The sequence below is a fragment of the Buteo buteo genome, chromosome 1 (genome assembly GCF_964188355.1).
Source record: "Buteo buteo chromosome 1, bButBut1.hap1.1, whole genome shotgun sequence".
Lineage (NCBI taxonomy): Eukaryota > Metazoa > Chordata > Aves > Accipitriformes > Accipitridae > Buteo > Buteo buteo.
The window spans coordinates 66,652,508-66,664,799 of NC_134171.1; the positions used below are offsets into that span (position 1 = coordinate 66,652,508).

General features: G+C 44.6%; 1 protein-coding gene and 1 long non-coding RNA gene across 7 annotated transcripts in view; one reads left to right on the forward strand and one right to left on the reverse strand.

Annotated features, from left to right (window-relative positions):
• The window catches only part of KLHL8 (kelch like family member 8), a 24,299-nt gene extending 19,094 nt beyond the window's left edge, over window positions 1-5,205 (reverse strand). For 2 of the 5 annotated variants that reach the window (XM_075034453.1, XM_075034411.1), the window contains exon 1: window positions 4,993-5,194. The gene's annotated coding sequence lies outside the window, so the exon portion shown is untranslated. Of the gene's footprint in view, window positions 1-4,992 lie in introns of all 5 variants that reach the window. The other 3 variants (XM_075034421.1, XM_075034442.1, XM_075034463.1) reach the window with 3 other exon arrangements.
• LOC142033934 (uncharacterized) lies at window positions 3,951-10,390 on the forward strand. 2 transcript variants are annotated; one of them, XR_012651407.1, is made up of 4 exons: window positions 5,380-5,750; window positions 7,798-7,916; window positions 8,238-8,310; window positions 8,954-10,390. It is a non-coding gene; the product is annotated as an uncharacterized LOC142033934 (long non-coding RNA). The 2 variants fall into 2 exon arrangements; XR_012651408.1 differs by lacking the exons at window positions 5,380-5,750; window positions 7,798-7,916 and adding an exon at window positions 3,951-4,318.
• Window positions 10,391-12,292: the final 1,902 nt, after the last annotated feature.

A 12,292-nucleotide genomic window follows, 5' to 3' on the forward strand; every position in this document is an offset into this window, starting at 1 on the left:
TCAGGCAAGGGACTGAGGATCCCCTCCTAGCTATTCCTCACTATCAAACTTAGAAAAGCAAGCAGGGATGGGAGGTCAGAGCACAAGCACGTTATCTTATATCTGCTACAGTTCAGATAACAGTAACACCCTGAAGTGAAGCAATTTTGATTCAGACATTCTAGGTAAGTCTGAAACGGAATTAAGTGTAACATTACTCAAGTCAAGTCACATCATAGAGTATTTATGTTCAGTATAGGTAAAATACCTCAAACAATATAATTTTGAAGCAAAGAGAAATGAAGACACTAGACAGTGGCAGGACATGAATGAACATCGCTCTGTTTTCCTGTGTCATGAAATGAAACCCCAGGAATGCTGGCCGACGAGCCAACCTAGATGTTGGAGTACATGGCCTGCTCCACCTGTCACGTACCTTGGGAGACAGTGACCTAGAAAGAGGGGATTGTCCTCATTCTTCCACTGACACAAGGGAGGAAGACATTTCAGTGATACAGAACAGAAACAAAACCAAGACCCCCACTATAACCACAACTAGGCAGTGTTCAGGTGAGAAGTATTATGATACCCGTAAATCCAATGCTCTTTATGAGCGGTGGTACTGAAGTAAGTTGGAGAAAAGAAGGCAGAAGTCCAGGAGAAATCAAGACACAGGTGAAGTTTCACCAAGTATCCTGTATGTAATTTTGGTTACCAACTCACAAGATGAACAAAAAATCACATCATGGTCTGTACAGAGAAGGACAGTTAGCCTCACTCACTCAGAAAACAAAAGGGCCTTTTAATTGAAGGAGACAAGAAATTTGCCTTCTGTAAATGCAAAGTTTGTAGCCCTATGAACAGGGAGGTTTTGGAAGTGACTTGAGTACAAACAGACTGCATGCATATAAATATATACGAGCTTGTATGTGTGGCTGTATAAAACTAACTTGTCTAATACAGAGCCTGATGACACGCTGGTGCTGCTGACCACAAGATTAGATAAGCATATGCAGTGATGAGATCTTCTCCAGTTTAATGCAGCTAACTGTCATGGTTTAAGCCCAGCCAGCAACTAAGCACCACGCAGCCGCTCACTCACTTCCCCCCACCCAGTGGGATGGGGGAGAAAATCGGGAAAAGAAGTAAAACTCGTGGGTTGAGATAAGAACGGTTTAATAGAACAGAAAAGAAGAAACTAATAATGATAATGATAACACTAATAAAATGACAACAGTAATAATAAAAGGATTGGAATGTACAAATGATGCACAGTGCAATTGCTCACCACCCGCCAATCGACACCCAGTTAGTCCCCGAGCTGTTCCCCCCTCCAGTTCCTATACGAGATGTGACGTCCCATGGTATGGAATACCCCTTTGGCCAGTTTGTGTCAGCTGCCCTGGCTGTGTCCTGTGCCAACTTCTTGCGCCCCTCCAGCTTTCTCACTGGCTGGGCTTGAGAAGCTGAAAAATCCTTGACTTCAGACTAAACACTACTTAGCAACAACTGAAAACATCGGTGTGTTATCAACATTCTTTGCATATACTGAACTCAAAACATAGCACCTTACCAGCTACTAAGAAGACAATTAATTCTATCCCAGCTAAAACCAGGACACTAACAGAACAAGGCTAGTTGTTGTCTTGTGTTGTACTAAGAAAACCTGAACATTTGAAAAGAGGGCAGCTGGCAGAGCTGAGGAAGAGACAGAGGGACAGAAGTGGGAAGGGCAGGAGGCAGCTGCAGTGCAAACTGCAGCCCAGCAGCAGCTTTGGCAGGGACTGCACAAGCAGCTGTTCGCTGTTCAGTTTGGTTACAGCTGCATCACCAAGAAGGAACATGGGGGGAAAAACCTGACAAAATAGCATAGAAAAACGTCAGTGCTCTCCCCTTCTCCATTCACCAACTCTGTCACAGGAGTTATTGCAACCTCAGGCAAAACTGCTCAGATGCCCATGCTAATTAGGTCAAATCAGACAAGGTTGGAAAACATGGGAAAGTTCAAGTTACACACTGTAATACAAGCCTAAGCCTACTGTACTTTTCAGCAGAAAGTTAATTTAACAGGGAAAAAAAAAAAGTCAGAAACCACGTATCTAACTGGTTTAGCTTGTTTAAAACCACCAGGCTTCCTTTTGTAGAAATTAATAAAAAAATTTCTTAAGACAACATGAATATAAATTTCCAGATCCTTTCAGAATTTCAAAGGTTCTTTGTAGCAAAAACTGACATGTGTTATTGTTCTGTGTTACTTGTCACACAGGTAGTTCAGAAAACAGTGAAATGGGTACAGCTGCCACCATCTTTTATCTTCTTCTGTAACTAAAACCCCATCGGTGCTGTAGACGCACAAACAGTGAATACAGACTGCTCTTTCTTGGAAAAATGTGACAGAAAAGGTGTCTTGTAGAGCATGAAAAGCACAGATAAAATCTCACTTTGGAAAGAATTCTGCCTGGCAATCCCTTAATCCTGTTTTGAGATAGCTTCTTCCCTGCTTCCTTTGATATAATACATGATTATGCTCAACAAAGTTCTACTGAGGTTTAATCCCAGTTTCCATCGAACAGCAGAAAGGCCAACTGTCCTCTGAGCTTTATGGGATGACAGGTTGACAATTTTGTTCAATTTTGCATAATCAAAACCAAACAACCTAATATGCCATGATTTACTTCTGCTTGATTTACTTTTGCTTCAGAACAATCAGCAAAACGTATCAGAAGCCCCAAAACAGTGAAGAAGGACTCTGCTTTATAGATACAGGTGCACTCGAGTGATTTATTTATGCAAGGTAACCTTGGCAATATCCAAAAAGTAGAACACAAAAGAAAAAACACTGCAAATGAGTCCAATTATTGGGACCATAGTGAAGTGTTGGTAGATAGGTAATGAAAATTTTAACTAGTACTTTACATTCCTAATAACACAGAACAGGCCCTTACCAAGGAGAGACACTATTGTCTCCTCTGATGGACCTGATTTAAAATAACAATAGTTTAATGGTCTCCACAGCAGTGTTTAGTCCAGCCCTTCCTGGGAAGTGTTAACAGAGAGCAAAATAATTTCGAAGTCATTTGCCAGCTGCCCTTTATCCTGGACACATAAATCAAGGCATGGCACCCACCAGCACATCCTAGAGCTGTAGCCAAACACCATTTCCCATATACCCACCAGCCCCATCCTCTCAGAGCTCTCTGCCTTAGCTGCCAACCGTCATCATATTCTCTCATCTAGAGTCGAGATTCACTGAGGCTGCAGCCTCATGGTACACTCACAAGTCAAATGGCTCAAACCATAAAGCAATATCATTTTCCTTTTGTCCCAGAGCTGTGAGGCTCCTTCAAAATCTGTTTGAAATCAGGAGGGGGCAGAGGTAATACAAGATAAAAGGCTTCACAACCCAAGAAGCTACAACTATTGATGCAGGAAATCATTATTACAAAATCTGTTTGGTGAAGCCTGCTGAGGAAGAACTAAGACACTGGCTAACATGGTACTATGCTGCCTTGCATCAAATTACTGGCAGTAATTACACAATGATTGTGTCTTCTTGTGACCACACTGATTAAACTTGCTTTTACAAATAAATGGCCAGCTAGAAAACTGGATGCCAGGCTACTGACATCTCACTAATAATTTATAAAATAAACAAGGTCGTAAGTACACTGCTAATCACATGCTGCACAGAAACTACAGGTACAATCTTGGCACATTACAAAGCCAATACACTTCTTACATTACACAGCGAGTTCACACAGATTATAGGGGAATCAGCCCAAACTAACTCAAAAGCCTCAGACCCAATTGCTTAAAGAAGGTGGCTGAACCTTTTGCAGCTTAACCTCAGTTACAAGCAATCAAAGCTGTATGTGACACACCTGTTGTGGTTTTAGCTTATTAACAGTTGATGAGCTATTTTACCTGCTGCGGTACTTTTCTACAGTCACACGTGTAAATTGTTTGATTGTACTTCCAGAAGCATTTGCAACAGGCACAGAAAGCCAGGTATCTCTGAGTTTTATAACTTTTACTACTGCAGAATACATAGGAGTGACTAGGCAAAGGAGGAAATGCAGATCTACGAACTAGGAGGCTCTATCTGGTTTGTGAACTACCTCCACACCCCTTATGGGTAAGAGCTTGATTAACTGAGACTTCCCAGCAGCCAGTAAGCAACTGGCTTGAGTGGAGATGGAAAGGTGGAACCTATCAAAGCAGGAAGGAAACTCAGGCGGGCAATATAAAGAGCTGGTGGGGCTGTGGCATCTGAAATTCTCATCTATTTGAGAAGGAAGGAGAGGTTAGGAACTCCTGAAGCTCTCCCCAGCAGCAAGAGGTAATTTCCTGCTGTTTTTTTAACACAAGAAATATTTGGTTTGGGGTAACTGAAGTGACTCTACTTGTTATCCATTGCAAGATGCCAACCAGTAAGCTGACCAGAGTGCTAGCTTCTTGGGCTGCGGTCTCCACAGTAGCGAATTACATGCACCATCTTGAAATGTGTGGATCCCCAGCTCAGTTTATTCGCGCGGCTTTGTCTCTGTGCTTGAACTGCAACTAAGAGCTCCGTGAGCACAGGACCCCCACGGGTGCCTCCCAAAGAATGAGCCCTCTGATGCTGAGGCTAGCCCAGGCAGCGCGCCACCCTTGTGCGCTCTTCCAAGGGGCGTAATCCAGCTCTGGGTGGTTTCCACCAATTCTAGGTTAACCTGCAAGAAATCCACGCTCGGTTGGGGTCTCCGCGGCCGGCCGCGGCAGTAACCGTTCGCAACGAAAGGGAGCCGGGCCCGTTCCCGTCCCCCGCCCCGCGGCCGAAGGAGCCCCTCACGGGAGCGGGGTCCGGGCCGTCCCCCCCTCCCGCCGTCGGCGCGTTGCGAGGTGGCCAGGGGCGTTTCAGGGGTCAAGAACGGCCGCGGGGGACTGCAAGGAGCGGGACAAACCATCCCGCCCGCGCCAAAGCAAGCGGGACCGCTTCCCGTTACACCTGAGGGGAGAGGGGGGGCGACTTACATAAAGGCAGGGGCAACCCACCATGGCGGCGAGGGGCCCGGGAGCGGGGTGCAGCCCTCCCGCTGCGGCGAAAGGGGCTGGGGGGAGGGCGGCGGTGGTGGTAGCCCCTCCGGCTGCGACGAGAGACGCGGTTCCCTCCCGGGGCCCGCCCCGCTCACCTGCGCTGCCGCCGACAGCCGGGGTCCGGCGGAGGGCCGGCCGGCCGGCCGGGATGAGGCGGGGGGGGGGGGACGGGCGCGCCCGCGCGGGGCAGGGCGGCGGGCCGGAGCGCATGCGCGGCGGAGGGCGGGGCGGGGCGACCGTTGGGGCTGAGGGCCGCTGCCTCGCGCGTGGGCGGCGGGCTGCCCCGCCCCAGCGGCGGTCGTGAGGGGGAGCCGCGTTACGCACCGCGCTGCGGCGAGGCTCCCCGGTTTAACGCCCCTTCCGCCTGGGGCGTTGGGAGGGGTCCCGCGTTTCTCCCCTCCTCGACCCCCGTTCCGAGAAGGAAGGGTTGGGTCCGTGCCAGGGCCGGTACCGCGTTGGTGGCTTCTCTGGGCCTTTCGCCGGGCCCACGCTGTACCTGAGGGGGCAGGAGTTCTGTGCTGCAGCAGCTGGAGTGCCCGGGCCGCCTTTTAAGAAACGTCGGCAACGCGACGCGCTGAGGGGAGGCAGCTGCACGCGTGGGGGTTTTGCCGCTGTGAAACGATGCGCTGGAAGGGAAGGGGAGAAGGGAAGCTTCGCAATAAAAATGGGGATGTGCGCTCCGTTGCTATTGAATGGTAGGCCAGCAGCAGAGTTTATTTTAGGTTGGGCAGTTCACAGTGACTGCGCAAAGTAGCTGCCAGGCTTTGATGCGCTGTTGCTGACGTGAGTTGCTCTGGCTGTGCTTTGCTTCATCTTCTTGGGCAGAGGAGAACCGCAGGGGTCAGCAAGAGCTGATGGCTCTGTGGGGTGGCTAATCCTTCAGTGCCAGCTCCACTCGTTTATCAAGCAGCATATGAGAATAGTTATTCTTCTTGCTATAGTTGGTCTCTGACTATTCTCATGCCATTAGAGAACGGTTTCTGTGAAAACCATGTTTTCCAGGCCAATTTGGAAAAAAAAAAAAAAAACAACCAAAATTTGCACGCAGGTGCTGCTGAAGCTTATGCTAGGCATGCATTCCAGGACAGTTTCACAGTGAAAATGAGTCTATTGGCTTGCTATTCTCTCATAACCATGTTTCCCTTTTCTGGTTCAATGCCATGTACCAAAGCTTATCTCCTTTTTTCTTGGCATGTAAAAAAGCTGCCCTTCAATGGGAAGCAGAGGCAGGCAGAACAATTCCTGAGAAATGCCATCACCCTGTCCTTCCAAAATCTGAACTAGTGCAGTCTCCTATGTAATACAGATGAGAGTGATCCTGCTTCAGATTTTGGAGGAACTGCTCTCCATGAATTCAGAGACAGAGAAAAAGGCAGGACCAGCTCCTTCCTTCCCACCTGGCCACCAGCTCTGGCCTGTACAGCATATATATATGTCTCACACAGTGCTGCCACATACCCCCTTCTGTGCAGGAATACATGTTGCCATTACACGTTTTCCCATTACACACTTTCCCTCAGGATTGTTTCAGTCTCTTAGTTTGTAGTGCCTCTCTCTGCCTGTGGAGAAGTAAGGGTGAGTCTTGGTCTGATTTTGCTTAAAGCTTGACTTGAGAACTTGGAAAGAGTTGGCTAGGAATGTTTTACAGGCTGTTAGAATCGAAGAAAGACCTTATTAAAGAAATACATGCCCTGGGAAGTACAAAGTCTTCTTAAATAACTATCCTGCACAAAAGCAAGCACAGCTAGCCAACTAAAAATGCCCTCCGCCTCCAGCCCCACAGCTAAATAGCTCAATAGTTTTTCCAGTTACATACTGCAAAGTTGAAAGCTGGACTCTCATGCTGCATGCCAAGTTCACCTCTATAGATCTGCATAATAATTCTAGGATTTCCTTTTTTCCTGAATACAACACAATTCTGCTGAAAAGCAGGAAGGTGTTTTATAAATCCATGCTTATCCAAGAATGAGTGGCTGGAGGTTTACAGTTCCACACAGAATATACATATGCTATGTTTATGGGGAGATGCACATTTATTTGGGGGGGGTTTAAAAGCAAAAATGTCCAACTAAGTAACACTGCTATTTGAGCTGTCCTGTTTGAGAAAGAACCAGAACACCATCCATGGGAAAATGAGGATAATCATTATTATCTAAAATATAACAATTTAATGGGTTTGGGTTGTTATTCCCCACACCCTGCCCTGTATTTCATAGAGGTCAGAGGTGGTGAAAATTCAGTAGCAAACAGCTGAAATGGTTACATGATGTGCTGAACTGTCCAGAGTGCACTAGTTTTGATCAACCCAAAACATTTTAGGTTTTGCATAGATACATCTCAGAAAATTCCAATTCAGCAATGCCTTAGTGGCTATTTCTCTGAATACAAAAAACCAAGCAATCCTCCCCAAATCCATCCATGTGTTTGAAAGGTACTAACCTGTATGTACGTGGCAGAGACACTGCTAGCCATGAGCAATTTCTAGAAGGCTGAGATCAGACAAACTGACCCATACAGACAGACCTCTTGGTCAGAGGGTTAAGAAGGGGGCTTCCCAGTGGGCCTCGGGAACCACAGGCACACAGCCAATGGTCTGATGGGAACAAGTTTGTCAGAGCTTTGTGTTTTGCAGTTTTCTCCTTGCCTTCTATTGTAGTGCCCACTTTTATTCTTTATTGGCCTTGTATTTTCTACATTGCATGTCCACAACATCCAGCCTGGGAGCTGCTTTATTTCCCCCAGGTTGGTTCTCTTCAAGATGAAAGCTTGACACTTAAGAAATTGTAGGAAATCTTACCTCCCAGCTTCCTGTGACAAGCGCCGGGGATTGCAGCAAGCTCATCACTCTGTTCTGTAAAAAGGTAGGAGGAATCAGTGGACAGACTCCTATTCTAAATGAGAAGCTAATGCCTGTGTGCTCTTATTTCTGGTTTTGAGAGTTAGTGATACTGCTTGCAATGTATTGTGGCTCGCATCCAATGTCCCTGGAAACCACCGGAAAGGGTCCCATTGACTTCCATAATAGTTTGATCAGGCCTGAAACCCACAAAGACACTATTGTTTAGTTTTGCTGTCATTGGGGGGTTTTGGCACAGTGCTCCCTTCCTGCCCTCAGATACATGTATCTACTAAGTCCTTGCAAGTAGTGATTTACATGTGTGATGTATAATCTCTGATGACAGAAAGAGGTTACCTTTTGCTGAACGTGGAGAGACTTTGAGGCTGGATTCCTGGCGATCCATTGTGACTGTTCTGGTAAATGCTTTCCCTCTGTTCTGTTAGTAAATATAAAATAACTTATGTGATTGGCTTCTCTTAAAGACTTGAATTTAAAACTATACTGGCTTGCTGGGTTAGCAATTGTAGAATCAGAAAACATCTTCTAGAAAATGCAGTCAATGTTTATAAAATTGCACTGGTCAGGAATTACATTTTAGGAAATGGAAATCTGATTAGTCTCCTTATGTATTTAATTAAGTTTATTCAGCCATCTCCTTAGCTCTGCAACAATAATTTAAGAACACAAAAGACTAGCCTGTGTATGCTATGCTGCACGATGCATATTAGTAGTGAAAGGGACCTCAGACTCCCAAGCTTTGGACTGTATCTGAAGTTAGGCTATGTAGAGCCTATGGAATTGGAAGTTTTGTAGCAGGATTAGTGATCATTTAAAATAATCTACAACAAAAGAATAAAGCCTGGATGGTTGCTAAGCTACTTGGTTGGTTGATTGGCTTTAAGGGATCTGTAAGACTTCGATACTTTATCTCCTTGCTGTAAAGGCTGACTTACTAAACCGAGAAACACAACAAATTAAAACATAGATTCTTAAAACCGGCCTTTATTTTCATGTATCTTTCTGCTGTCTATTTTTAATACATCTTTGTTGTGGTTTCAGCCCAGCTGGTAACAAAGGACCACGCAGCCGCTCGCTCACTCCTCCCGCCCCCCTCCGGTGGGATAGGGAGGAGAATCGGAGGAGAGAAAAGAAAAAGAAAAAAAAAACAACAAAAAACCCGGAACCTCGAGGGTTGAGATAAGGGCAGTTTACTGGGACAACACACAAAAAAGAGAAGTTACTACAACAACAACAACGGTACTAATAAAAAAATATACAAAACGAGTGATGCACAGTGCAACTGCTCACCCCCCGAAATCCGACGCTCCGCCACTTTCCCCACCGAAAGTCGGGAGACCCCCCCCCGGCCCGCTCCCCATTTATATACTGAGCATGATGTTACATGGTATGGAATAGCTCCTTGGCTAGTTCAGGCCAGCTGTCCCGGCTGTGCCCCCCGCCACCTCCCAGGTTCCTGTAAAAATTAACTCTATCCCAGCTGAACCCAGGACAATCTTGTATTCAGAATTAATGTTAATAAACTAAGAAATAGTTTCCAACTGTGGTCAGTCAGGCAAGGGGTAGAGATGGGATGCTATGAGAACACGACTCCCCTCTGAAAAACTAATTTAAAAATACTGCTATTCCTTGATAGTAACAATTCTTAAAAAAAAAAAAAAAAAAGAGAGAGAGAGAAAGAGAAGCAGATATGTGACTAAAGAGCCATCTGTGAAAGCTTACGTAGCTGATTTTTTTTTCCCAGTGTTATTCTTCAGGGGGAAAAATGAAGTTCACTTGGTCCAAAAGAGAAATCATGACCTGACAGCTCAGAGACAAGACATAAGCTTGGGTGAAAAGGATTTCTGGGTGTTGAGTGACTGTGGCTTTGTGTGTTAAGCTCAGCTAAATCAGTGTGTGTCAAATATGCCTACAGGGAGAGATCCCACAGAAGCATAAACACCTACCTTGAGGAGGCTTCAGATAGAGACTGAATGCCAGATGGTTGTATCTTGCCAAGAAGGTGTAATGCACTGAGTATAGGTTTGCACTGTGTCTCTTGGTATTGTCCAGAGATCCTTGAGTTAGCTGCTGAATGAAGAAAATTCCATTTCCCAAAAATATTACTACAGAGCTGCACTAACAGCTGTACCACTGCTGGGCTCCAAGATAGCAGATAAGCATGGGGCTACCTATGTATGCAAAACATATCTCTCAGTGCCTTTGACCTAGCGCTCAGGTAACTCAGCATTGCACAGCACAGACATTATCGAAAACTACCTTTAGAGTTTTGAGGATCATGCGTTAGGATTTGGTTGTCTGTGACCCATATTATGTGTTTAAGAACTTGAGAGGATCTGTGCTTTATGTAACTGTGTTTGGGGCGTCCTAAGTTTCATGACTTCTGAGGCTGCAAATGTAAAACACAGTGTTGTGTGTGACAGGGCAAGACTGAAACAATCCATGGCTTGAAAAATAACTATCTGAAAAATCTGTGCTGCTGCTTTCTTATAGGCCTGGGGTATACATGGACTTAATGTCATCCTGCTAAAGGAGAATACACCTCTGTTTGGCACATGCTGTCATTCCTTCCTTTTTATCTGTTCCTTGCTCCTGAGGAGAAAGAGCATGAAGTGAGCTACAGCCACTCCTGCCCCGAATTGGTTACTGATTAACCATATGGATTAGGAACAAATAATCCTTGTGAGTCAGGAATTCTTTATCTAGAAAATGAAGATAAGTATAAAAAGATAAGTAAGTATAAACTCCTTTCATAAAATGTTGCATTTTTTAATGATTCTCAGCCACTCATTCCTGGTTTTGCATCCATTACAATTAACAGATATAAAAGGAGTATCCTTTACAAAGTATCTCCGTAGTCCTGTGCAGAGATACTCACCTAAATCTCAGGAGCAACATCGCTGTGTTAGCTGTAACTGTGCCTCTTAATTAGTGTGCTAATGTCAGATTGGTTTTGCTCAATGTTCTTTGTCCTTGTGAGGAATAAATGTAGCTCATGCTCAGTAGAATGTTCTTACGGCACTTGTATTCTTCTAAACTTCCTAAAATGAGAAAGTTATCAAATGTGTCATTTTAAACTGGCTCACTGCGATCCTGATGTGTCCTGTGGCCAATGTTAGCTGCGTGGCCCAAGCTGAGCTTCCTTGGCCAAACAGAGATCTGTTATGTAACAACTAGCCTGTATGTATAAAAAGCAGAGCCTTTGTGAAGCAGGATCTGCATCGTCATATCCCAGAGTAAAGGTTTTCTTTGTCTTTTCCATATCAGAGCCATGGAAATCACATATTTTGTCTTGTTGACTTAATTAAAAAAAAAAAAGTTTACATTTGTTTTTCCCCTGTAAAATTAAACTTGGCTCAATTTATCTTCCTCAAAATGTTTTACACTTTTTTTTGGCTGAAAGTATTCATTAAATTTACAGGAACTGATGTGTAGCTCTGAGTTACCTAAAAGGGTACTTCTAAGGAAATAACCAATTCATCTAAAATGTTTTATCTTTTTTTGTCCCATATTACTTTGTTTGCTGTAAATCATGGTGTAGCCTCCTCCCAGACAAGCTCATTAAAATCCCCTTGGAATTGTGCTTGTGTTTAAAAGGGCTTTTGATACTGTTTTATGTCAAAGACAGAGAGAAGGATGGAAGTGGAAATGTGCCACATGAACAAGTGTTTCACTGGGAAGGTAACACTAATGATTAGGCTGTGCAGCCATAACTGTTGTTAACTGCACGTGTATGCTTTAAGGGCTTTGAGAACTGAGGTCCAGATAAATAATCCCCCCCCCATTGTTTTTTATACCAGAGATGTAATGAACGGGTTAACTTTGTTCATGAAATCGAGAAGGGGGAAGAGACATATTGAAAGTTAGCATATGCCTTGTGTAAATAACAAGGCTTACTTAAATGATGCGTAAAGGTCACGGGAAGAGGGCAACGGCTATAACTTACTAGATAAGGAGGGAAAAGAACAACAGCTATAACTTACTAGATAAGGAGGAAAAGACAACAGCTACAACTTACCAGAGAAAGGGATTAATTCTGCCAAGACTGTATTTCTCCACATCAAAAGACATTCTACATCAAAAAACACTCACCCTTGAGATTTACCGAATCAGCCTAGTAACAGACCTGCACAAGTGAAGAAAGAAGAAGAAGGACAAGGCGGAGACTTGCAAGAAAGGGGTACATGAAATGTATATAAGGAATGTAACTGTAACATAAAGTTACGAGCTTGTGGCGGAGCACTGTCTCCCCTGCCGCCCAGCGCTGTTTTGCTCTCTTATCGCTTGCTAATAAATTCGATTTTTTTATTCAATACAAATTGGCTCCTCCAATTTGTCACGAGCGTTTATAACAAGAGAGACTTGAATCTTGTCTTTTGC